The following is a 26,558-nucleotide window of genomic DNA, read 5'->3' on the forward strand; positions in this document are numbered from 1 at the left end:
TGCCAGTCATGCCTCTCGGGTGCTCCCATGTTCCGCTTCACCCTACATCCTCTGCTATTGGTTTTCAATCAGTACCTCCACCCGCATAGCCCCCTTTCCCTTACCTTTCCAGGAATGTCTTCTGGTCTCCATCTTCTTTCTCCCTGTCACTCTGCACTGCCACCGTCTGGCCACTAGCTCTATCCAATCGGAGACACTCTTCCCTTTCAATGGCATCCTACAGATGATTGGACGCTATTCACAGGTCTTTTTGTTTTTACACAAAACACACTTGGGGTTTGCCCCTGGAGGCTAATAGCAATAATGCCCACTGTGGCTGGCTGCAGAATGGGCAGTAGCACCAGGTCTTGGCCTTAAGGCCCATACTTAGCTCTGGGCCTGTAACTTAGGCCCTGAGCTGTTATCGACCAATTCAGCACACCATCGTGGGTATTATTGCTTTATTATGTGCACCTGTAGTATCCTGTGGCTACAGGTGGGCGAGGCAGAAGAGGGTGTAATGGCTGAGGCCAAGTGACTGGCTCAAGCTCAACTCGAACTTTGAGTCATTGCCTAAAACGGGAAAAAAAATAAACAGCATCCTCCATACCATCACTACCCTGAAATAAAATAATAAAGATTTACATTATTTTCTTGTGTGGGCAGTGTCTGCTTGACATCCTGTCCCACCACTCAAAACGAAGCTTTGGCTAAAGGCGGCAAAGGGGATGGGTTGATCCGCTTTAGTAAGACTGACGGAAGACTCCATTGCCCTTTTCCCTATCTAACCTGTAAGGCTGATCATTTCTGGTGCTGAGGGAGCAGGATGGGTCAGAACACAGACCCCATCCACATCATCCATGCTCCTCGGCCTGAGATCAGATACATCCAGTGCTTGCTTTTATTGTGTCCCTCCTGCATTCTTACTGCAGCCTCTACTGCAGGAGACCAACCACAGTTAAAATGTTGTGGGGGTCCAATGTTGCCAGTTGTACTTTTAGGACTGTGGTGGTGTAGTGGCTTAGCAGCATTACTTTGCAAAATGACTGTGTAATCACTGTTGCAGACCAAATTAGGTGTGTACACTTGAAACACTTGTGTATAGGCGTGTTATAAATGCCATATCATAACATATCATATCATACAGTGATGACATATTTGCATCCTGTAGGAAGGAATGAAGGAGCAGTCGCATGTAGGAAGGATGGATTTAGTGAGGTGAGGACTGCCTTTGCCTTAGGATGAATTAATTATTTAGCTAAGATTTTGTTGGAAAGCATGAGTGAAGGAGATCCATCAAGGCCCATGGACTGTGAGCCGAAAGATTGAGGGACTCTAGGAGTTGGCCTATGGAAAGCAAATTGTCACTTTTGAGGTATGAGATCTACAGTGTAGTGTTTTGTTACTAGTCCAACACACTACATTTACACTGTTATTAGATTGTGGGCATTTTATCACTCAAAGGAAGCATGTTTAAGAGGTTAATGAGTTGAAATAATGGGTTCAGAGGAATTTCCAGTTTCGGGGACAACAAATTACTCATTACTTGAAGGATGGATGGCTCTACAGATTCAAAGAGGTAGTGAAACTATCTCCTGTAGGAAGAGTGGATTCTGAGAATATTTTTAGGGACAAAAATGTTTTTCCTTTGTAGTGTCTTAGGGGTTCTGGAGAGTCACCCATGGACAAAGAGCTTGCCAGCTGTAGCAAGGATGGGTGTGTGAGATTCGCTCAATGCCAAAGAGCTTTTGCCTGTAGAAGGAATGGGCACTGGCAATCAAAACATGGGCAGAGTAAGTGTCATTACTGTGCCCGTAAGAGCTATATAAACCCACGTTCTTTTTCCATTGGATAAGCTGTTTCTGATGATTTGCAAAGAGGTGGCCATCCAGCATTCTATAGGAAACATTGGTTGTGGGGAGAGGACCCAGCTTGTTATGCGTGGGAGGGATGGGAGTTTGAGATTCACCAGAGACAGAGAAATAAGCCACCTACAAGAAGGATGGGCTCTTGGGACTTAGACAGGGATGGATTGGTGCATAAAATTGGCTTGAGCATCAATGAAAAAGTGACCCACATTTGAAAATAGCAATATTTTCCTTTTCTGATACACTGTTTGAGTAAAAGCCAAGGGGAAGTTTTATCGTAAAATATGTTGCAAATTATCTGTTTTAAAGAACATCTGTTCAATGCATACGAATTGGACACTCCACAAACTGGCCTTTTTGGCCAAAATACTGGCCCAATTTGACCAAAAAAACAGACCCATGCTAGCATGTAGGGGCTGCACTTTGGAGAATACCCTGGTGCCCTGTAGGCCAGTCCAAAACAGGGCTTAGACAGTGATCGAAAAGCTGTGAGAAACAAACTGGGAGAGTTGTTGTAAGCTTAATGACTCACGCTGAGCTTCCACAACTCCCTGTTCAATCTACCATAGTCAGAGACAGGCTAAATGCACATGCAAGGTATCCCTAACTTATACATAGGTAGTATGGACCAAGGACAACACCTCTGCCAGATGTGCCAGTACATTACGCCTCACAATTAGAAAATAATTAAGAAAATCAAAAAACAAGAATTGATTAATGTAATTAACACAGGCAATACATTCTGTCACCTGTAGGAAGGAAATATTCTGGGATTCACTCAGCAAGGGACATAAAACATGTCACTCAGAAGAACAACCTATTCTGTGTCTTCGACCAAAGACAGACAGCATGCAACCTGTAGTATGGACATGTTTGGGGGAGGGGTGACACAAGGATATAAAACAGGTGAACTAAAGCCAAGGTGGGTTCTATGAATTCACACTGCTGTGGAAACTGTTGGCTTAGACAGTTCAGTAGCCCAGCCGCACATGCTCACTAAGCTATGCAAGGCTGGGGGCGTTTTGCTTCGCCGGCCTTACATAGCTTATTGGAAATGCTGGCTGGGGCACTGTATGTCTGTATGTGTGAGGGGGAGCTCCTACACCTCCTCGCACATACGGACAGAGCAACCTGGCGTGGGGCATTTCAGCACCCACGTGCAGGTCCCTGCAGGAGGTACATTTATGTAAATTATTTTAATTTTATTTAAATATGTGTATGGATGCATGTATGCTTGTGTTGTGAGTGAGTGTATGGTGATGGATGCTCGTATGAATGATAGTGATTGCTGTGTGAAGGTGTGTGTCTTTGTTTTGGTCCGTTGAGCTGATTTTGGCGATTGGGGGTAAGGGCGGAAGGAGGGTTGTACAATAAATGCATTTTAAAAATGCCTTTGTTGCATAATGCCCCTACCCACCTGCCAAAATCAGCTCTCCTTTTGACGTGCTGTGGAGCCCAGGGGACAGAGATGGTATTTTTTTATCTATCATAGATGTCCAGTCAAAAATACCATGCTTTCCCCCTTGGCCCCTCAGCGCCAATTGTAAACTGTTTGGCTTTTTACCCATTTTTTAAAAAAATGTATGTAAAAAAAAATAACATTTTAACCCATTATTTTGAAAAAATTCACGGGGAAACCCACCGAAATCTATTTGGTTGGTTCTGGCTCCCTCGATGCGCTCGGTCGCTATGGCATTTTTGTGGGAAATATTTATGCCCCTCCACTTAAAAAATTCACCAGCTCCCACTGGCCCTTGGACTGTGTTTGGAACGGGGTGGGGGGAGCCCAGGGACTTTGGTGGGAGCAGGTTGGGCCGCAGCACTGGATATTGGTGGGAGCAGGGTGGGGAGAGCCCAGGGTCTGTGATGGGGTGGAGAGAGCCCAGGGACTGGGTAGGAGTGGGATGAAGGAGCCCAGTGATTGTGATGGGAGAAGGTGGGGGAGCCCAAGGACTATATTGGGAGTAGGGTGCAGTGACAGCGCACAATAGTTCATAGCCATTTGTACATACTGTCCATTTTGCATTTTTGGGGGGGTGGGGCCTGCCGTAATTATGCTCAGGGGGGACCAAGGCCAAAAAAATTTGAAGACCACTGGCTTAGAAGGATGGGTTTATGCAGGGTTTGAGAATTTCCCATCTGCAGAAAAAATGAACCTCAGCACTCTTGCCAGAATCTGGGAACTTTGCCTGTAAGAAAGATGGGCATCTGAGGATCCGGCCACATGCAGAACGGATGGTGTCTGGTTACTAAGTCTATTCAGTAAATTGTTGAGTTAAGTCCTTGCCTGAGATGTTTGTATTTAGCCTAGAGAACACAGGTTCGAAGTCTGACAAGTCCAACTCAACCAGTTTGTGGTCTATATGTTGACTACCATTACAATGTCTTATAACACCTGTTATCACAGACCTTAGAGGCTGGGGAACTGCAGGATGAGTTAAACAAACAATGGGCCTCATTACACAGTAGGCGGAGGACCAAGGTGCTATTAGCACCTTGGTCCATGACGGTAAAATACCGGCACCGCCTTGGAGGAAAGGGGAATTACCGTCCTATTCCAAGGTTGGCGGGGCGGTAATTCCCCCTTCCCCCATTGCCCTTCCCCATTCCCATTTTTGCCCCATAGGGCTCTATGGGAATGGGTAAGGCACTAATTACGGTGCCGCAAATTGCAGTACCGTAATTAGAACCCTGGTCCCTTTGCGGGTTGGTTTTTAACGCCTGCTAAACAGCAGGCGTTAAAGTACCAACCCACAAAGGGACCTCGTAGTAAGGCGGTAAGGGTTTACCAGTACCGGTGCCCTTACCAGTACCGGTAAACCCTTACCGCCGTCCGTGTAATGAGGCCCATTGTGTTTTTATTGCAGTAGCAGAGAAGTTTGCAAGACATTATAGTCTTCTGGAATTAGCACATAGATACCTATTCTCTCATTTCTTTTCAGGAAGGTCCAGATCACTTTTATAGAGATACAAATACACCCCTCGAAGATTGGATGGGCTGAAATGGTTAGCCGGAATGTTGAGCCTTTCACCTGTAGTGCAGGATGGGCTCAGTGGATCAGACCAGGTATACAAAGTCATTCACTTCAAACAACAGATAGGTCCAATAAGACTGGTAAGGAACACAGATTTAACAAAGAAACAGAAATTCCTCTCTCTGAGAGTGGATGGATTTAGAGCTGTTCCCAGCTGGGTCTGTCAACATAGTCTCTAGGACAGTATTGGGTTTAGGAAATTGCACAGGGATTGAGAGGACCTCTTAATAAAGACTGGTAATGTGGAGACAATAGAAAGGATCCAAGGACTCATGAAAGAACACTTCCAGCTATCCTGAAAGAGGGTCAGCCATCCCCTACAGGCAATCTGTGTTCCCTGACTGTTATGTCATTTATTTTTAGCATCTGACGCGGGAGAGGAGTGGGTGCAGAAAAAAACATGCAATGTCCTCTGCTGTTTCCTCCTGTTGTCTCTGGGGGACCAGTCTGGCCTCTGCGCATTGCAGTCCCCAATCCCCTTGAAGCCACTGAAAAGACAGTGTTTGAAGTCGTTCCTGCCATGGGACTGAGGGAAGGAATTCTGCCCTGGTTTAGTCAGGATGGTCAAGGACTTAGCGGTCTACACAGATGTCTTATTTTTCATCAGCTCGTTATCAGTTGACGAAGAAAAAAGATCCAACCCCTCAAATGGAAAATCCAGGATCCTCTCCAGCACATCAGAGGAGAATTTAGTGGAATGCATCCACGCTGTCTGCCTCATCTCAAACCCCAAGCACAGCCGTCTGCTGGCTGAGTTGATGTAGGAGACCGTAGACTCCATGGCTTCCTGCGCAACTGTCCAGGCCTCTGCCAGGCTGGCCTTGAAGGAGGGCTGTCTCTCCAGAGGGAGGTCAGGCAGGAACTCCTCGATCCCTCACCACAACTTCTGCTTCGCTACTAGGAGGGCATCAGCGTTGGCCTGCCGCAAATGCAGCCTGGAGTTGAGGTAACTTGCCAAAAGACTGGAAATGGCCCCTGCGAGGAAGACAAACACAATGGTTTGTAATTCAATGAAGGTGCTGATTCAGCGCCAGGCAGAGGGCACATCTACCAATTGTGGGAATGATGGGGGGCAGGGACATCCCCAAGGGAGGGAAAAAGGATCACTGGAGGCTTTACACAGCCCCAGGGACCAGGCATGGAGGGGAGCAAGGGGGGACACTCTGTATACATAGCAACATGGGCATAAGGGAACCTGCTGCATAAGTGCCAGGAAGGTGAAAACACAGGTATGCACACTCTATGGGGATGATATAGCTGGCCCTTTGACAGCATTTCAGTTTGAACACACAGCAATCACGCAGCGGCTGAGGGGTGGGGAAGATGAATTCTGGCTGCATATCTCCAGCAGACTCACTTCATGAGACAAGCGAAGATGTGAAGTTTGAAGTGCAACTGTTTATAACTGTATACACATTGTATTTGCAGTATAAAAGTATTGTTCTCTGTAAGCCAGTTTGTCAGCTCTCATCCAACAGTTCTGTTCCACTGTGCTGTTTGATTTGTGCTTCATTAGCTGTAATAAACAGTGTTATTTTTTGCCTGGTGTATGCTCCTTCTTGGATTACTACTGGTAATTCATTGATTGCATGCCTTAAGAGGACCGCTAATATATTTTTGGAGGCCCCAGTGAGATCCTCAGTTCCCTCGGTAAACTGAGGGTATTCCGGCCACCCTCCTGGGTGTGCGGGTCTGGCGACCGCAGACTAGTTCCACGCACAACACCAAGGAGGCCCTGCAGATGCTGAGTTCACAAAGGCATGCCTGGTCCTGAGCACCGCCCACGCTGAGGGGAGGAGTGAGCCCGCACAAGAGGCTTGGTGCCGAGAGGACTCGAGATCTCTATGACACCTGAGTGTATCCATCCTAGCAATAATGCACTGTATTGTGGTTGAATTCCCACAGTAGGTGGAGGGACTGTATTTTATGGGGTTTCGGCTGCATCCTCAAGGTGGGTGGACGATCGGCTGTAGTAGTAGTAGATTTTAGTACAGGTCACCCCACAGGGAGTAGACGGTTACATGTGATCTTACCGATTGAAAAATCAGAGTGGTACATTTAATCACAACTAAAATACCAAAAAACACAGATTTTTTTTTAAAAGCTCTCTGATTTCCTATCCTTATAACGCAACCCCAACCCCATCTCGACTCATTTTAACTCCTTACACCAATACCCTATCTCGGTATTATGGTCTTTGGTGAAAAGTACCACTCTGAATTGTTTTCTGTACATTTTATGGGAACTGGAGTAGACGTGTCTGTGTGGGCACACATGCGTTAGAGCAGGAAAGGTGCTTAGTGAGAGGCGAACCCTGTTAGACGGGAATTGCGCATAGTGTTGGCGATTGTATAGTTGCATCATTTAGGAGAGAAGGGTGTTATTTTATTGTGCAGTTGTTGAAGCGGTTCTTTGAAGGAGCCAAGAGGGCCATGTGCATGTTCAGAAGTGCTTTTCGTATTGCTTTTGTGGTATTGACCAAGGTGGAAGGGTCACTGCCGACAGGTACTTGGTGTATAATGGCAAACTACGCATTCTAGAAGTGGCCGTGAGCAAGAGGAGGAGAGGTGGCTTGGTGCCTACCTACACTAACATAAGGAGAGGTGAGCCCGTGGAGAGGGCTGTTGCATTACTAACTCGGAGTGGATGGGTCTGCAGAGAAAGCCAGTCTGTCAGATGAGAGTGTGCATGGGTGGGCCTTTGGAGAAGGCCAGAATGAAAGGGAGAAGTGAGGGGAGATGAGTGAATGAGAGTAGGTGTGGCCATTTGGGGAAGATAGGTATAAAAGGGAATGGGAAAGGTGTAAGGGGAAAAAAGAGAGAGGTGGGAGGAGGTGCCTGGGGTAGTTAGGCTATAGGGGAGGGATAGATAAAAGGAGGGAGATAATGGCTTATCGAGACAGCCTCCTTCAACCATATGTGTTAACAATTACCCCAATATCATGATAAAATACTAAAGTTTAACTTCCAGGTGGTACAGAAGACTGCAGGTCCATACATGGCACGGGGAAATAATAGAAAACATATTCTCGTATTTATTAACGAAATATAAAGGCTCCAAGTTAAAGAGCTGGCATATTATATTGGGGCTTTGGAGACTGTATGAGGAGAAGAAGGGTAGCCCATGAAGAAAGAAGGGGAAGGGGCTGAGGAAGGGGACGGGCCAAGTGCTCTGTCCCTGCCCTAAGGTGCCTATCCGGCGTTACGACCTGCGGCAGGGTATACCAACTCACAGTGGGAGTGCCCAGAGGGGGAAGGAGGGGTGACGGGGAAAAAGAAGGATAGAGACACCAGATGAGATGAGGCACACAAAAAGGCAGAGAGAAAAAATGTAGCGGACATTGAGAAGAGCACACAACAGGTGGACACATGATTTAGTGAAGCAGAGAGAGTGATTAAATAGGAGGTACGGAGGAAGAATAGACAGAGGGTTTAAGAGGGACAGAAATTAATGGTTGTCGCGAAGGATAACATTCAGACTGGATGATGAGGAACAAGAAGAGGGAGAAGAGGAGGCAGAAGGAGGGGACAAGGATAGTATAGTGTCAGATGAAGAAGTAGTTGGAGAAGATTTAAGTGATGCAGAAGACGATCAGTGGACCCCTGACAGGAAGAGGAGAAGGGGAGTAAAGCAAAGGAGACAAGGGGAACGCCAGGAGCCCAGGAGGGACTGGTCGACCTCCCTTCATAGCAGAAAGGAGAAGGTAATAATAGGGCTGGCACAGGTGACAGAGGGGAGACACGACCCTGAGTGAAGCAGATGCCATTATTACAGGGGAAAGGGGATGTGCACTACGTACTATGGCAGGCAATGGACCGAGACAACCTAATATGTAGCCTGCCCTCCCTTATGGCTGGGGCCAGCAAGTGGATATATGCACTGGAAAAAGAGACAGCCTGGGTGACTCTGGCAATAGGGGACATGAAAATCGTATTTGTGGCCATGACAGGAGAGCAAAGGGATAAAATATGGGAGCAGGCACGGTACAAAGGGGTGAAACTAAGTACCAATGCACACAATGGGGCTCCGTTCAACAACTGTTGAGCGCATGTATGGAAGGTTCTGAGAAGCATCTACCCAGATAGTTCAGATTTAGGGGTGTCATGGAACACAAGATGAAGACCCAGCAGCGTATATCAAACAGGTCCAGGACCTTTGGATGTTGGAAACGCATAAGCGCTGCGATGAATGCATACCCCTGTTCTACCACATATTGGTCAATGGACTGCCAGTGGATGTCCAGATGTCTCTAGACAAGATTGTAGGAAGAGAAGTGAAGGGATGGCCAGAGATACAGGCAACACAAGTGCACTGTTGTAAAAGGAAGCAAGAGAGCGAGAGGCAGGCAATAGAAAATGCTACAAAGGCAGAAAATACACTGGTGCAAAAGATATGTGCACAGTTCATAATGGAAGGGTCAGTGCTCATCCCCGTCGCTGCTGCCATGGCGCCCGCCCAACAGTGAGCGTTTCCTATGGGGAACATGCCCCTGCAAGGTGGGAATGTGCCACCACTGTATACACCAATTTGCATACCGGGGGGGTTCTTTCCAATGGGGAGAGGGTACCCACAGTGAGCAGGAGGAGCAGGATACTGGGGAGTAGCAGACAGGGTGTTTGAGCCATGCTTTATGTGTGGGAACATGGGGCATTTCGTGTGCACTTTTCCATTTGGACAACAACCTCAGGCACAGGCAATACAAATGGCACAGCAGCAAAGGTTTGTGGCAGCACAGCAGCAGTTGCAGCAGGTGCAATCCCACCAGGCACAATTGCAGCAGGGGCACCCGCCCCAGATGCAGGGGCCACAGCAGGCCCAAGGGGACCTGAGGGATGGCGGGGATGGCACTTCAAGTTTAACACAAATGCCAGCACCAGCTGCGGGAAGTACAGTAGTGTTAGGGCACAACATGGCACCTCACTATACTGGGGTTAGCATTGTCAAAGGAAATCCATTCCAATTCCCATTCCCATAGAATAACCTGCTACAATAGGGTGGCCTGAAGAGAGTTCAAGTTTGTCCAGTCCTAGCAGTAACTAATGGCCCAGAAGAGGAACCTGCGGTAGCAGTGAAAATAGGACCAAGAGAGTTCCAATTTCTCATAGATAGAGGGGCCACCAAATCTTGTATAAGAGAGGGGGGATTCCCACTATCAAATAAAGTAATGGGCACACAGGGCTTCTCTGGGGTGGTAGTGATGGTTCCAGTAATGAAAGATTTACCATTAACAATAGTGACCCAGTACATTATAGCACCCCTGTTGTTCTCCAAAGACACTGCCATCAACATACTGGGGAGAGACTTATTCAGCAAACTGAACACCACGATATCGTTTACAGAAAAGGCGAGGGTGTGCTTGACGCCAGGTGTCTTTTACACATGAGTGGCTGTGCTCATTTTATCAGCACATGCCCAAAGCATACTACGAGGCCAACCCATGTGCCCTGGCATGTTTTTGTATGGGGTTGAGATGTTGCTGGGATGGGTCCCGGGGATACAAGGGATGGTGTCACGGTTGGCATCACAGTTTCTATGCCGACCACAGTGCCAGAAGGAAGACTCAAAATGCACCAGGATAGTGCTACAGCTTGAAGAGGTAGTGATCTGTAAAGACGTGCTGATCCTATGTAGAACAGATAATGACAACATGGAATGGCATACAGTACTACTGCATTGACTCAAAACAGACAATTGCAGGAGTAACGGATGAACAACTGTTCTCCGATGGGGAGGAAGAGATGGTATTCCAGCTACAAATACCCTGCCCAGTAAGAGTAGTAGAAAAACTGGCACTGATAGGTAAATAGGAGAAGCAGACACACAGATGAAGATCAAAAAAAGTTTCCAGAAAGACTATGGAAAAAAGGGCCCCATGATGTAGGGGTATTAAAGGGAGAAGGGTGCAATAAAGATAAAGTTTAAAGAAGGGGTGCTGCTGCCCGAGCAAAACAATACAATTTTTCCTGAGAAGCACATGAGGGGATATGGTCGACGCTACATTCATTGTGGCAGCAGAGCATAACACAGACATCCACGTCACCATGCAAAATGGCTATATATCCGATAAAGAAATCAAAGGGCGGATTGGGGAGATTTATACAAGATTCATGCCCTATTAATGTCGCGGTTGAAGAAGAATTTCCCCTAGTACCGAACCCTGCTATAATACTGTACAATATTCCAACAAAGGTAAAGTACTTCACAGTCGTCGACCTGAAGAATGGCTTTTTTTCTATCCCTCTTCACCCAGATTTGACAGCCTTTAAATATCGGGAATCTGATTTGAAGACACTAGCCTGCCCCAAGGGTATGGCGAATTGCCCAACATCGTCAACAGGTTGATACAGATGGACTGAAGTATCTTACAAGTGTTAAGCAGTCATACAATATGTTGATAGTTTATTGGTGTGCAGCGAGACTAAGGAGCAGTATAGGACCGACTTGGTGTATTTCTTGATGCTACTAGCAGACAAAGTGTATAAGGTGGACAAGGAGAAACTGCAATACTGTCAGCAGGTGGTTGTATATTTGGGGCAAATAATATCCATAGAAGGATGCAAAATAGCACAGGAGACGGTATAAGCAATTCACATGACTGCACGTCCATGCACAGTGAAGGAGATGCAGACATTACTGGGGTTATGCAGCTACTGCAGAACATGGGTTTTCAATTACTCCACATTTACAAAGCCCCTAGTGAAGGCCCTTAGAAGCACAGAAGGAGAAAGGGGAAATAAAGTGGGCATCATAAATTAATGAGAATTTCACTGGACTAAAAGAAACATTGGCCCATGTGCCAGTGATGGCTACCCCTAATTACAAATAAAAGTTCTATTTGTTCTCTCACTGAGATGGCTCAGTGATGATGGTGGTCTTCACGCAAAAGAAGCCACAGGGGCACAAGCCATTGGCTTACTAGATCAGTGTTCTAGACCCAGCAATGCAGGGGCATTTCCCCTGTGAGCAAGCGCTTGCAGCTGCAGAATTTACAATAGAGAAGGCAACAACAAATACTATGGGTTGTCCAGTAGTACTGTAGAAGGACCAGATGGACAGAACCACAATGTATCTTGTGCTTGTAGAAGATCTTAGTGTGTGACAGTGGAGAGTCGGTTTCAGGGTGCTTTCCAGCTCCTACGACTGAGGTCAAGACGGGAGACAGCCACATGTATCAGTTTGGCTCTTCCAAGCCACCTATCATGCCTTTCAGGGTCTTGTTGAACTGCTCAACAAGCCCAGTTGTTTGTAGAAGGAAGGATGTAGAGAACCAGTAGGTGACTCCTTCTCACATAGCCATCATATATGCTGATAAGAAGTTTTATCCCCTGTCAAAAATGACTTCCTTGGGGAATCCAACATGGGAGAATATCCCAATCAGAGCCTTTGCAAGCATGGGGACTTTGATGGTCTTCAGAGGAACAGCCTCAGGGTACCTTGTGGCGTGGTCTACCACCACCAAGATGTATCTGTTCCCTTAGCTGGTTTGAGGATCCAAAAGACCCACAATGTCCGTGCCTATTCTCTCGAAAGCCCGCCCAACCACAGGTAGTGGAATTAAGGGAGTCTTTGTGGCACTGACTGATTTGCCAGAAGTTTGACAAACCGGGCAAGAACGGACACATTCTTTAACCTTTATGCCAAACGGCGGCCAGTCAATGTGCGCAGACTACCGGTCCGATGTCTTAGTCACTCCCAAGTGACCTGCTAAAGGAATTTGGTGAGCCAAATCCAAAAGGATCTTTCTGTGGCACAGGGGAATTACCAACCTTTTGGTGCCCTCGCCCTCAGAGTCTTTTCTCTCACTTTACAGGAGTCCATCCTCTCAGTACATTTTGAACAGTCCAGTGGCCTCACCCTTAACCTGCTCCTCCACCGGCTTCCACAGACCCGGCAGAATGGGACACTCTTTCTGGGCTGTGAAGAAGTCAATCTGATCTTGGCCCCCAACTGATTCAAACTCATCCAACTTGGGCAGGCCCTTTCAGATCTGTGCCCACCTGGTTCTCCACCTCAGATTCCTGCACAGCGCAACACAGCTCTGACGTCCCTGGGTCCCCTGCCTCCAAAGTAGGGTTCTCAGTGGCTACTGACCCCACTCCTGCAGGAGAAGGCGACTCAGCAGTCTTTGGAACTGGAAAAGGGGCTACTGGCCTCGCTGGTCCTTCCAACCAGCCCTCTGGAAGCACTCTAGGCCCTAAGGCTCTGAGAGATTTAAATCTGGTGATCTCGTTGGCCCTCGATCGGGTATCTGCTGTGACTATCTTGGGATCAGAAAGATCATTACCCAGTGGACATAGGACAGGGAGGGAGGCTTTCACCGCTTCACAGCGCTGGGTCGTTTCACTTCCCCAGCTGAACTCTACTGTCGCCAAAGGGCACTTACTCTTTCTGCCAAACCCACTGACACTACAATCAGGCCCATCAAAAAATTTGGCCTGGCTGTACCCACTGCTGGGTGATGGCAGTGATGCTAGCCACTGTGTCTCGCATCGCAGGAGTTGTGTGTCCATTGATATACACATGTTGTAAATAGAGTTGAATAATATTGGGAACTGGGATCTCTTCTGGAGACCCGGTACCATTCCCACTCAGTGTAACCAATCCTCATTCGGCCACTCCTTGACCAAGTAGGAAGTCCTCCTCTATGAGGCCCACACTAATGATGGCTTCTTCCATGAGTCCAACATTCACTATAGCCTGCTTTGATAAGCCTTTGCAAGTAGGATCCCCTTTCCTATGGCCCAGCTCCCTACACACAAAACAACATATGGGTGGTGAGAACACAGGTCTCAGGTGTTAGGGGTGCCTGCACTATTCTTTTTAGTATGTACAGCTGAACTGAAGTTTTGGGATGTCCCTTCATTCTTTTGCGGACCTGAAGAGGAGTGGGTTGGACATTTGTCCTTCCCATCCTTGCTTCCTTTTTTGTCTGAATATTTCTCTTCCAGTTTGGGTGTGCTCGCCTGAGTCTTTTTTCTGGACTTGAGTACTCACAAATCTGTTGGCAGCTTTTGCAAGCTCCCTAGGATCTCTGATAGTCTTGTCCACAAGATGCTGGTGTAGGTCAACCTCACAATTCCTCAATATATGCTCATACGCAATCAAGTTGTGCATCCCCTTAAATTTTTCAATTTAGTTACCAGCCACCCACCTGCTCAGATATTTCAACAAGTGTGTGAATGCTTCAAATGTCTGCCCACTTTTCTTTCCAAGCTCTCTTAAGCTTTTGAGATACTGTTCTGGGGTACTGCAGAACTTGCTGACGAGGGCTGCCTTCATGCTTTCATAAACAGGGCTTTCCTCAGTAGTTAACTGAAGAATTTCTTCAGTCCCTGGTGTTGGTAAGTGACTCCTCAAGGCTGCAACCCACAGTACCCATTTACCTCCTGTAGATGAAAAGCCAGCTCCAGTGATTCAAACCAGTCAAAAACATCCTTCCCCACTTTGTAGGCCTGCACTGAGTCTTTGGTGATGTGCTGCCATGGCTTATCCCGGGCACTGTGGTTTGATCCACTACTGCTGCTTTCACTAGAGGTGGATCTGTTGGCCTCCATCTTCTCTTCAAGTGCCAGCTTGCGCAGCTCTATGGTGGCCCTGTCCCGCTCTATGGTGATCTGTCCCGCTGTTTCTGTTCCTGCAGCGCTAGTCTCCTCTTCATCAGCAGGACCGTTCTAGATGCTACCTCATTATCAGCCGGAACAATTGCTGGACCACCTAGAGACTATGGTGAGGCATGGGACCTGCAGGATGCCACAGTAGTCCCCGACCTCACTGATACTCTAGAGTGTTTGAGAAACCACAATTGCCCCCCGGCGGGATGGTTGCCGAGAAACACTGCTCTTGCTGTTTTCCTCATCATCTTCCATTTCCTCCTTCGGAAGGTATTTTCCGTTCAGGTAGACAGGGCATAGTTCATCCCCTGGGGTCTTCTCCCCAACTGCCCTCGCTTCTACCCAAGCTTGGAGGCTGGTCAGCAACTCAGGTTTATTAGTATTAGTGCTGTGGGGAAGTCCCCTCTCTTGAAATAAGACAGGCGGGACATGCCTGCTCATTCCTTTCACAGTCTCCATGTCAAGATCCATGTTTATTGCAAATAACTAGCAGTGTATAAATGTTCCCTGCAACAGTACTTTTATCGTTGGCTGATTAAGCTGTGCGCAAGGCTCCAACTAGATCCGACTGCCTTCCAGCAATGTGACTAATCAACTTCTGGGATGCCAGTGGCCCAGGGAAGAATATCGGTTTCTAAACCATCAATCAGCCCCACATCTGTATAACACCAGAAGGGATCCAAACTTATTGGAAACACAAGCAAATTATAAACCTCCTTGTCCAATGTTGGTAATGTACATGGAACATCAGGCTTATCTCTGCAAGGTCATGGATTGCTGTGTTACAACTAACCAATTTTCCACAATCTTGCAGAGATAATCCTGCCGTTCCATGCAAGTTACCAAAATTGGACAAGGAGGTTTATAATTTGCTTGTATTTCCAATCTGTTCAGTTCCTTTCTGGTGTACTAGAGGTGTCGGGCAGATTGACCGTTTAGAAACCAATATTCATCCCTGGACCACTGGTGCCTCGCATGTTTATTCATCACATTCTAGGGGCCTTTGGAGAAGGACCAGGGCAACAGAATCACAATGTACCTTGCGCTTGTAGAACTTCTTGGCGCTCAACAGTGTAGAGTCAGTTTCAGGGCACTTTGCAGCTCCTGCGACAGAGTCGAAGATGGGAGATAGCCGTGGGTATCAGGCGGCAGGCAGTTTGGCGAGCAAGGCCGGATGGACAGCTGCAGGCTGGCCTACAAGGCAGCTCAGGGTTAGGAATAATTTTCTCAGTGCTGGTTGGCCGGTCTGAAGCACTGGCCGAGGCATCTCGGACAGCGTTAGCGACTATGGTGTGACAACAGTCAGCAGTGCAGTCTGTTGCAGCTTGAGGGGCACGACTGGCTCAAAAACTTCCTTTAAGGCGGATGCTGGTCGATGCACTCTTCCTCGCTTCTTCACTGGCTTGTGTCATTTTTTAAGGTGGACAGCCCAAAGCTGAGGAGAGTGTTTCAGGCAATGGCCTTGTCCTTGGTTTGGTTCGGAGACTCTCAGGCACTTCCCACCTTGGAAGCTTGATGAACAGCCTAGCAGGACACGCTGTGTGCTGGCAGGGTACCAGGTCTGGAGATGCTGGAGGGTGCTCTGGATTCTGTATCTCCTTGGGAGATGTTTTGGTGAGTAATCTTACTTTCCTCTTAGGAAATCCTGGCATTCCTTCACTGTTGGAAGCTGTAAGGCAGACTGTACTTTCAGCCAGGGTCCGAATGAGTTCTTCTTGTTACTCCTTGCAAAGTCTTCCAATGATCTTCCCAAAAGAGGGGCTCAGACCTCTTTTACAGCCAAATGGGCCACAGTGATTGACATAGGCTAAGCCTACCTTAATGAACCAATCCTGGGTCCCCACCAACAATCTCCTGTATGCATGAGGTCATAACCAGAGTGCTTTGCAACAGAAACGGTAAAGGGGTGACAACATGTAATACTAAGTTCCACCCACCTGTTGTGGATCAAAGGGCCTCTCTAGTTAATGGAGCTCTCTGTGGTTCTTGATTAAAGTGGCAGGTCTCCCTTGAAGCTGTGGCAAGACCAGACTTTCAGTCTCCATCAATCCACATACTCGTACCTTCTGAATGTTGTCCCCCCTGCAGGGGTTGCTTACTGTAAACACGTAGTCCCAGACATGACAGGTCACTGTCTTTGCTACTGAGAGGCGGGAACTGGCTTCAGGTTGACACAGGTGCATAACAAAGGTTGTTGGGGTTTCCTGTCTCCTTTGTTAACCTCTGCAGCCAGGCCCTATGTGGGCCTGTTGAAATCTACTCTATCGGTATGTTAATTATGTTTATTGCTGCCTCCATATGAGGAAGGTAAACAAACAGACAGGGCAAATAAATGGAGCCTTTGATAGTTAATTAGGCTGGCCATGGCAGGAGGAAGGGTTTGGCCCTCCCCTTCTGAGATGCATCATGTACTCCACCTGTCAGATCCCAACTAAATATGACAGGGAGGACTGTAAGCTGTGTCCACCTAGAGTACACAGGTCTATGTTGTGCGGTGAGCATAGGAAAATGAGTACGGATTAGCTACACACATTTTCCGGAGGTTGATCTACCATCATTCAATTTCATTTACATTTTCTAAAAAGCCCAGATGAGCACACAACCACTGTGCAGATGGCCGAATTACTCACAACATGCCTTGACATGGATAGATGAAAGACATCGAACCACTGTACATAAAGCCACTTAGACAGTATTCCTTCTGTTTCAGACCAAAAGGAACAATCGTAATGGGAATGAACACTGGAAGACGATGAGCATCACAGCTTTACAGAAAAGGACGGCGGCAGTGATGGATTATTGGTGGGCCTGTGGATCTAGAGGCTACGCCAATCTGCCTCCAGATTGGGGAGGGGTGTGTGCAGTTGTGAGCATCCACAAAGCTACATTGGTTGTACCACAGACAGAATTACTATCTTTCAATGATCTCCCTACACTGCGGCAGAAGAAAAGGGAAAGAGAGAGGAAAGAGGTGAAAGGTGAATGAAGGAAAATGGCAATAAGAAAAAGGAGTAGTAACTACAAATCAGCGGAATTCTCACAGATTTTGGATGCAATCCCACTGCACTTAAGACACTTCAACAAGGCATCAGTCTTTTATTTTAATCCTTACTACTTCCCGGGGTACAAGCAGTCGCAAATGCCACCTTGCTGCAGATTACCTGCTACGATGTGCTACAGTTGGTGAATTTCGACCGAAAGAGTCCTGAATGCAGTGCAGGAGGAGCTCTGTTCCTTGCGCCTGGTGACCCACAAGAATAGGTTAATTCTCCATCTAATTACTGCAATGGAGTGTGGGGTCTGCCATAAAATTGGGAGCAGCCGCTGTACAGCGATACCCGCCAACGATGCTGCCAATGGTACACTCACAGTGTCAAAGTATATTCTCATAATACCATCTGATTATGAACATTGGCCTAAGCTCATATGCATTTGTACTGAAAACCACACTTAAAACAGACCTAAATAGAGTTGACTTTGCCGCCATTTTAGAACCATCTGACATTTTGATTCTAACTCCTGCTTTCTGTCCTAAAATGTCAAACTGTGTTTTTGGCTGCAGCAGAGCAACATGAACTTTGAACTATGTCAACTTTGAGGCTGCTGACAACAGAATGTTTGTCTTGTGCTAAGAAACCTTGGAGCCAAATTGAACCTCAATTCAAGTGTTGTCTGCACCAATAGTTTAATCATTATACAAACACTGGAACTGAATGTTGGACAACTAAAACTATGTGCCTTTGCAGAAACCCATTGAATTTGTTTCTTGAAACTGGACTTACTTTAAGCTGGAGAACCAACATGACAAGACAGAAGAAAGTTGTAACCATTGTATTTTGTAGACTGGAAAACATCTAAAGTATGTTATGACAATATTGTTGTATTTGTCATGTGAACTGGGCATGAACCCTTGTAAGATATTAACTTGGAGAAGGGCTGGATGATGGGGCTTGGACTGTGTATAAATAATGCATGCTTCATGATGTCCAGGACTCTCTTCCCTCACCGTGTCTGCTGGTACACACTGCAAGGTGCTTGAGAGCCAGATAGCTATCTGTATTACTAGTTCAAGGTGTCTGGTGTCCCTTCTTTTCTGGTGCTGACCAATGGAGGGTGAATTTAGATCCAGAGGTCAGCATAATCATGTTATTACTAAATGCAAATAGTTTACGTGGTGATTTGGGAGGCAATGTGTTGCCACACTGGGGGGGAACAAGCCAGGAGAGGGCAGGTAGTTTTGCTCCAATTGTGTCCAACTAAAATAGGTTTAGCTATAGGGGCATGACGTATTCTAACTAGTTAGCTTCATGAGAATAGCGAAGATGTGAAGTTTGAAGTGCAACTGTTTCTAACTGTATACACATTGTATTAGCAGTATAAAAGTATTGTCAGTTGTGAGCCAGTTTGTAAAAACCAGAGTGCTTTGCAACAGAAAAGGTAAAGGGGTGAAAACATGTAATACTAAGTTCCACCTGCCTGTTCTGGATCAAAGGATCTCTCTAGTTAATGGAGCTCTCTGTGGTTCCGGATTAAAGTGGCAGGTCTCCCTTGACATTCTCGAGAAGAACGTTGGCGTCCACACACTTCGCTATCTGCAGGAACCTCTACGGAGAAGCTATTGTTTAATATAAGTGAACACAGCGTACAATTTAAGGAAGAGACGCACAGCCTTCCATTGCATGAATGAAGGTTAGTTACTATTCTTTAGTTTTATCTTAAGTATGTGACTCTCGTGTCCTGTCCGTGGGCCGCTGTAGTGGAGGATCGACATACTGACCTTGTGATATTTATGTGTACATTTGTATATCTGTAGCATTGATTCTGTCTATGGCCTGGCTCTTATCTGCCTCTCGGAGACACCAATACAAGAGGGTAGCACTACTTTCTGCCAGACACCTCAGGTCCATCCTGGAACTTTTTCCCGGGTTGGTAGCAGGCTCTTGTATATTATTACCTATTGTTCCGCTATAGATATTTTTATTATGGATGTTATATGTTTTTTGTCCAAGTACAAGGGCTTCACACATTGATATGTATTATCTGTGATTTTCTTTCTTTCTTGATGTTAGAATATATTTTTGTTACTCCTGATGAAGACGTCACTACACTAAAGTATATACGTCGAAACCGGTCGAGTTTGGACTAAGATGAGGTCGTGGTCAGAAAACTCTGGGACCCATCTTAATTGCCTAGGCCACTGATGTCATCTGCTGTGGCCCGTCAAATTGATTTCATGTTCTTTCTATAAATCTTTCAGATAAATTAATTATGATGAATTTTCTTATAGATTTTATGTCGTATATTGATTGGTGTTTAGTATGAATGGTTTGTCTAAATGGATGGATGAGGTTGTATGCTTGGATGATTGAATAAGATGATTTTTATTATATAGATGTGTCTTTTTTAATAAAAGTTGTTTCCTGCTATGTAAATTGTTATTACAAGTGCAGATTTAATCATGATTTGTTTGATATATTAAATTAGTATCAGGTTTAATAAAATCCTTGATACCTTTATTTTTGAATTGTTTCCTTTGGATGTCTTTCCGCTATCTAAATCTTAATTAATACTCCAATCCAAAGCGTGGGGTTTCCTGTGTCTTTCAGAGAATACAGGTCTCCCTTGAAGCCAGTTTGTCATCTCTCATCAACTATTTCAGTTGCACTTTGCTGTTTGACTTATGCTTGTCCAGCTGTAATAAACAGCGTTATTTCTTGCCTGGTGTACGCTCCTTCTTGGACTACTACTGGTACCTCATTGATTACATGGCTTTAGAGGACCCCTAATACAGGAATATGAGGAAGCCACCACCACTACTGAAGATTGCGGCTGGAGGTGGGAGGTGGGAGGCGAGACAGGATCCGCTCCCCATCCAAAAGCCTGAACCAGCTGTCCAACTTCTTTTTCATCTAGGTGTTGGCCCTGGCCTTCTCCTGACCTTTCTCACCACCTGCAGAACATCCTTCTGGAGGGGAATGCATGAACGGCTCAATGACTGCCAGTCCAGAACCTCCACCAACACCCCTGACTCTTGGGCCTGCTCTGGCTGGGGGACCCCCAAGAACTCTGCAAGGCCCTGAAGATGGCCAAGAAATGCCTTCACTGACACAGAAGGCTCATTGTCGTCACCGGTATTCCCCCCCCCACTTTTTCCAGACAGACGTGAGACCGGGTACTGGGATACAGAGGTCAAATGGGTCCCTCCCGATACGGACCCAAAGATAACTGTGGATCCATAGACGATTGCAGGGGAGGCGTTGGTGGTAAAGGAGAAGGAGGGCTCTGAAGTACAGGCAGGGCCTGCAATGAAGGAGGAATGGGCAGCAGCACTGGCAATGCCGGAGGAACCAGAGGAGGGCCCAGAGGCGGCAGCCAAGGAGGCACAAGCTGTGAGATCAACTCCCTGACGATGCACTGGAGGAGCCCTGTCATCTGTGGGGAGCCCATGAATAGGAGGAAGCAGTCAAAGAAGCAAACTTCGCATGCAACCACATCGCGAGGGGCATGGCCTTCAGCTGAGCTGGGCCTCCTTTCCTGATCGAAGCGTCCTGGAGCCTGGGGCATGTAGCCGTCAGGCTGTGGGGGGTGAATGTAACCAGAGGCATTGATAGGGTGGGCCTGGGAGCTGCAATCCCGGATCCTACGATTGTAGCCCGAACATGCCTGGAATACTGTTGTCGATCCTTCAGTTAGGAATTATATATTCACGACACAGGTAGATTTGAGGCAGCAATGTTTGTGATGATTACAGATCAAAGAAAAGGGAATTAAAAACACACAAACATCGCTGCCTCCTGGCCTGCATCTACTCGTGCTGCTGCTGTCCGTGGCTGCGCTTGCGCATTGTAGGGGGCCAGCGCCGTGTCTCAAACGCACGTGCCCTATTGCTGCCCATGCTCTCTCTCATGCGCAGCAGCAGCCAGCAGGTGTGAGAGACGCCCGTGCCGTGCCTGCAGATTGTGTCTCTGCGAGCAAGGTGACACATGCCTGTGTGACCCACCCGTCCCGGCCCCCGCGTGAAGGTAGGTAATATAATATTTGTTATAATCCGCAATGCCCATTTATTTGTTTCACCCCATAGAACTTGCGCAAGTTAGAACCTGCGCATGTGGCCCGGGGGGAGGCATAATAACCCCCATCTGCAAATGTTGAAATTGAAAAAATGATGTGCTTAATAGTGTTGAACACCAGGGGGCAGAGATGGTTGGGGGCGGCCCCAGTGCAGACGCTGGTCTTTTAGGCCTGTCTCAGTCACGCTGCTGGTAATGATGAATTTCTAAAACGATTCAATTTGCAACTAATCTCTAACTTGAATTCAGTAATTGAAGAAAATCTTTTGACAACTGGGCAGTAAGGGATAATTTACTGGATGAGGAAGCTCAATCTTACCTTTTCATGTGGCTGTACAGGCTAGCTATACTTGCCTGTGGAGAAACAGGACATAGCCTGACAGACTTGTGCCTTTGAAAGGCTTAAAGTTCGGGGCTAGCGTTAGTCACATGTCGAGACAAAAGAGTTTTGGATTTTCAAGGCTTCTTGGGGGAGAGGCCTCCTCACAGAGGGACTGATTGCTGCCTCTGAATGCCTGTCTGGGGCATTTCTAGTGATTTCCAGGCCTGTTGGTGTAGGCAGCGCTTTGCTCTGGCCTTGTTAACGGTTAATGCATTTAAAAAGGACCAATGGAGTGCCTTTGTTGGAGAAACGTTCTTGAAAAGGTGCTAATGCTTCAGTGAGTGTGCAGCCCAGCCTCACTCATTGCAACCGAGCTCCACACCCTGAGGAGGGCTTGGTGTTAGTAACACATGCAAAGTGGCCTCTATTTCTGAACACTCCAACCTGCCAAGCGTAGACGGCTGCTATCATAGTACGGCGTTCTAGTCTTTATGTCTGTAAGTAATTCCCCAGCAGCCCTGTTTCTTGCCCAGGGCGGAGCGGGCAACGGACCAGGCACAGAGATAAGTAGCTCAGGAGGTGGGCGCAGTAAGGGGCCCACTCAAAAAGCTGCCTTTTAGCTTGCCGGACAACAGGTTGAGCAGCTTGCTGTGCCGATGAGCGCTCCTCTGCCGACTTGTGGATGACTGCGATGCGGTTGGAATATGCAAACAAAGGAAGGCATATTCCAAACACAGCATGTGAGATGTTCTGGAGTCACACATCCTGTGCCCCTCATTTTTTGTGCTGACAGCCTTTCAATTGGGGCAATTTAGACATTTGGCTCACTTAACAAGCCATTGTTTTTACACAGTGGGCCTCATTAGGAGGCTGGCGGTAGCCGTGACTGTAATACAGGCATGGCTGTAGCCGGTATTTTATTTTTTTGGCACCCAGGTATGGGCAATAACCAGGTTATTACGGCATTACCGGACGGGCATTTGTCCAATCTTGGGTGCCAGAAAATATTCTTCTCCATTCCCATTTGAGCCCCCTAGGGCTCAAATGGGAATGGGTAGGTTGGATGCACCGGAACCGTGCATCCGACATGCTGCGCTCGCGGGTGCCGCTCTCCCCGCCAGGTCAGGCCTGGCGGGCAGAAAGGCACCCGCAAGCACAACTCGTAGTTTTCCGGTCCGGGAACTACGGTACCAGCAAGCTTACCAATACCGTAGTTCCTAGACCGGCAAACATATAATGAGGCCCAATATGTGCTTAACATTTCGGTGTTAAGAATTGAACATGGGACATTTTTATTCACCAGGCCAGCACAAGTATCAGTTAGCTGACCAAACCTATGCATTCTTCCAAGACAATTAACGTGCCACCCAGAAAAGTTTAAAACTATTTTCTTTATTTTCATGTCTGTTTATTTGACACCCCAACACTTTTTTTTTGTATATTACTTTTTAGTTGGATGTGGTGCATCCCTGGGAAGGTTAACTCTAATTGTCTGGCTTAAGTATTCTAGTGGCTGCTTTGGGACATTGCCTAAATGCATCTACTCATCATCAACAGTCGTTTAATTGTCTAAACAAGCCAGCCACCCCTAGCGCGCACACCAGAAAGCAACTCAATGTCATTTGGCACCTTGATTAGGAAAGCAGGGTTAATTGCGTGTCACCATGCAGACAGTAGTCCATGGCAAATCAATACAGTGATATGTGTGCTGCAATAATTTGTGCGCTGCACAAGTCACCACCCTGTTGGTTAATGTCGTCTATGTGGTGCTACCTTATCTAACCGCACATATACCTTGTTTTGTCTGATGTGCCCAATGTCCATACAAGAGCACACTGGAATGTTTGGTGCATGTGACTCTGACGAGCATGCCATACTGTGCCCACACTTAAACACAAAAAGAAGAGAAGCTGCCTCAAATTGTAAATCCACTAGGCCAAACGCCCTTTCTACACTGCTCCACATGATGTTCACTAGCTGCAGGCCAGCCCCAAGAGATGCTAATGCCAGCTCTTTTAGATAAAGCATGGCCCTGCTCTTTTTGCCCAAATAACCCCTGACGCCTGGGTAATAGTGAGGAGGTAGTGGCTGAGGAGCTGTGGACCCTTTACCATGCATTAGAAGCCGGTTTTGTTTAAAACACTTCATCAGCTTATTACTGGTCAGCCTAAAGTTTGAAAGGGATGCAATCATTTCTGTGTAGCCTTTCTGTGCAATGAGTATGAGCACTTTGAGCAGTATGGTTTGCAATATTAATGCTGGAAATCGCAACGCAGCGCGTGCATTCATATCATGTAGTTATGTGACGTCCAAACTTGCAATGGTCTCCAGCCACGGATCTTTTACAAACTTAGCAACGCCCCTGGAAGTAATCCTGCAGAAACCATCGTCCTGTACCATAGGGTCTGCCACTGCTTCCCGAGGGAAGGGGACTGGAACCTTCATGCTGGGCCCACTCTGTGTGTGAAGGACCAGGTGAGGCCTTAAATCTGAATCCAAAATGGCCACCGGACTCTCATGATCTTCTGTGTGCTTGTCTGACATCTTTGGGATTGGTGCCATACCCTGGGAGGGAGGGTGCTCAGACCCCACACCACATGCTGGCTCAGACATGGAAGGGTCCCAGACCCTGAGGAGATAGCTCTGGTAGGCTGCCCACCCTCAGCCCGCATGATGGTAGTCGAATCGCCCTGCACATTGACCTTGGAGGTGGCTCTTGTAGGCTGGGCGCCTTTAGATATGGAGCTGGTAGTTGTTTTGGATCATGTTTTGAACTGACTCTTGGAGGTAGAATACAATGATCCTTTGCCCGCTGGGGCAGAAGAGAAGGACAGACTGGGTCATCCCTCCATGGACTGCTGGGGAGAGCCCTTGTGCCCCTCGGCTTGTGAGCTGGTAGCCTTAACGGCATTGGGTCTGCCAGAAACAGAATCCAAGGTCCCCTTTCCAGTGGAAACCCACTGGGTAGGAGTCTCTGTGCTGAGGAGCCTTGCGAAACAAAGGGCCTACCTTGTCCTGCTGACAAACTCTTTAAGATGACCTGTAGGAGAAGAATGGAAGATCAGACTCCAGCAGGAAAGAAAATTCTTCAGGGTCAGGTGACCGAGAGGGCTACAAGCCGCACACAAGTCCCAGTGGTGGTCGTGCAGCAGGCACAGAAGACAGAGCGCATTGCCGTCCAAGGCCAGGAACGAGTGATCTCAGGATGAGCATCTCCTGAAGCCTCCTGCTGCCGACATGCGCTGGGGGAGGCAAGGCACAGAAGGGAGTTGAAGAAGATTTAAAAAACAAAGAACGAGAAGCACGTAGCAAGCCAAAGAAGTCTCTGCGCCTAGCTTCCAGGTCTGACACCATCGGTGTGAAAAAACGGTCTCAGGTGAGGTGCTGGAGGGTGGGGCCTATGGGGTGTTCCCATTCCCGGGCTGCGGCCCCACGTGCTGTACTAAATTTAAAGGGGAGGTAGACCTTTGCTGCCAAAGTTCCGGTGTTCTGTCCCCATGTTGGGGGATGCCCACAAGGGTGGAGGAAAGGGGATGGTACGTATGTGGGGGACCAAGTAATGCCTCCTGCGCCCCTTCCCCCGAGTTCCTTGAAGAAACCCTTGCTGCACCATGGACTCCAAAGCCAAGCTGGACAATCATGCATGCGCAATGAACATGTGCCCCGAGGGGCACGCCATGCACTGCAATAGGTCAAATATGTAAGTATGTTTTGTGATCAAACATAATTCTTTCACCTAGCATAGACACTAGAGGAGGCGGCACCTGGCCCCAGCATCCAAACATACCAGCATTGTGCACAACCAGTAACATTATTATGCGTGGGCTAAAAGCAGAAACAGCGTTTGTTACCAGGGGCAGGTTGCACCTCAGGCAGCACTGGCTTTGTAAATGATCCAACGTCAGTGGCGGCAGGTGAATACTTTTAGTGTAGGATCATTAACTTGTTCCACAAATTAGCGCAAGGGAATGAGTGTAGTGAAGTAATGTAACAAGACTATCCCCAAGATTTTTTAAATAATGTGTTGAAATTAGGAATTTTACAGCACAATTTCTAAGACAAATGGGGTAATAAGCCACACAATGTACAATTAGTTCTCTATGGTAACACCTGAAAATATCCAATAGAAGGGAAAGTGATCAGGGTTCTAACAGGGAATGTCATCTAAAGAGGAGAGGCCTGCAAGCACCAAATAATAAATCATTATTCCCTGCAAACATATATTTTGGGTCACTTAGGACAGGTAGTCCGGTTTACATCCAGTCGGTATATTGTAAAAACAGCTCTCTGGCCCACTTTGTAAATAAATCACTGTTTGTAAATAAAACACTCTTGAACTTGGTATATACACAATTTAATCAGTCAGGCTCATTTTGTTCAAAGCAGCAATTGCATGTAAGGCCTCTAGTACTTGCCTAGCCCCTGGTCCCTTGCCCCTTCTTCCCCCTCATCCCCCTTTATTTATACCTTTGCACTTATGCCCCTTCCCTGACCATCACTACCCTCCCTGCCCCTTATTTCATTTGCACGATTCGAATAGAACAGGCCTTGCAGGACTGTTATTTATTGTTTCTATCCCCTGTTCCCCTTCACCTTTTCGCTTATTGGTGCCTGGAAACACGTTTTGCTGTAAAGTGCGCCTTATACATATTCAATAAATAAACATTAGCACT

At 47.1% G+C, this 26,558-nt stretch overlaps 1 protein-coding gene and 1 long non-coding RNA gene across 2 annotated transcripts in view; one reads left to right on the plus strand and one right to left on the minus strand.

Moving 5' to 3' along the window:
- Positions 1-26,558, minus strand: part of USH2A (usherin) — a 4,817,015-nt gene that overhangs the window by 82,724 nt on the left and 4,707,733 nt on the right. The gene's annotated exons all lie outside the window — the stretch shown is intronic.
- Positions 19,050-20,008, plus strand: LOC138467138 (uncharacterized). The gene is made up of 2 exons (XR_011268067.1): positions 19,050-19,182; positions 19,563-20,008. It is a non-coding gene; the product is annotated as an uncharacterized lncRNA (long non-coding RNA).

The sequence above is a fragment of the Ambystoma mexicanum genome, chromosome 4q (assembly GCF_040938575.1).
Source record: "Ambystoma mexicanum isolate Mex_15411 chromosome 4q, UKY_AmexF1_1, whole genome shotgun sequence".
NCBI lineage: Eukaryota > Metazoa > Chordata > Amphibia > Caudata > Ambystomatidae > Ambystoma > Ambystoma mexicanum.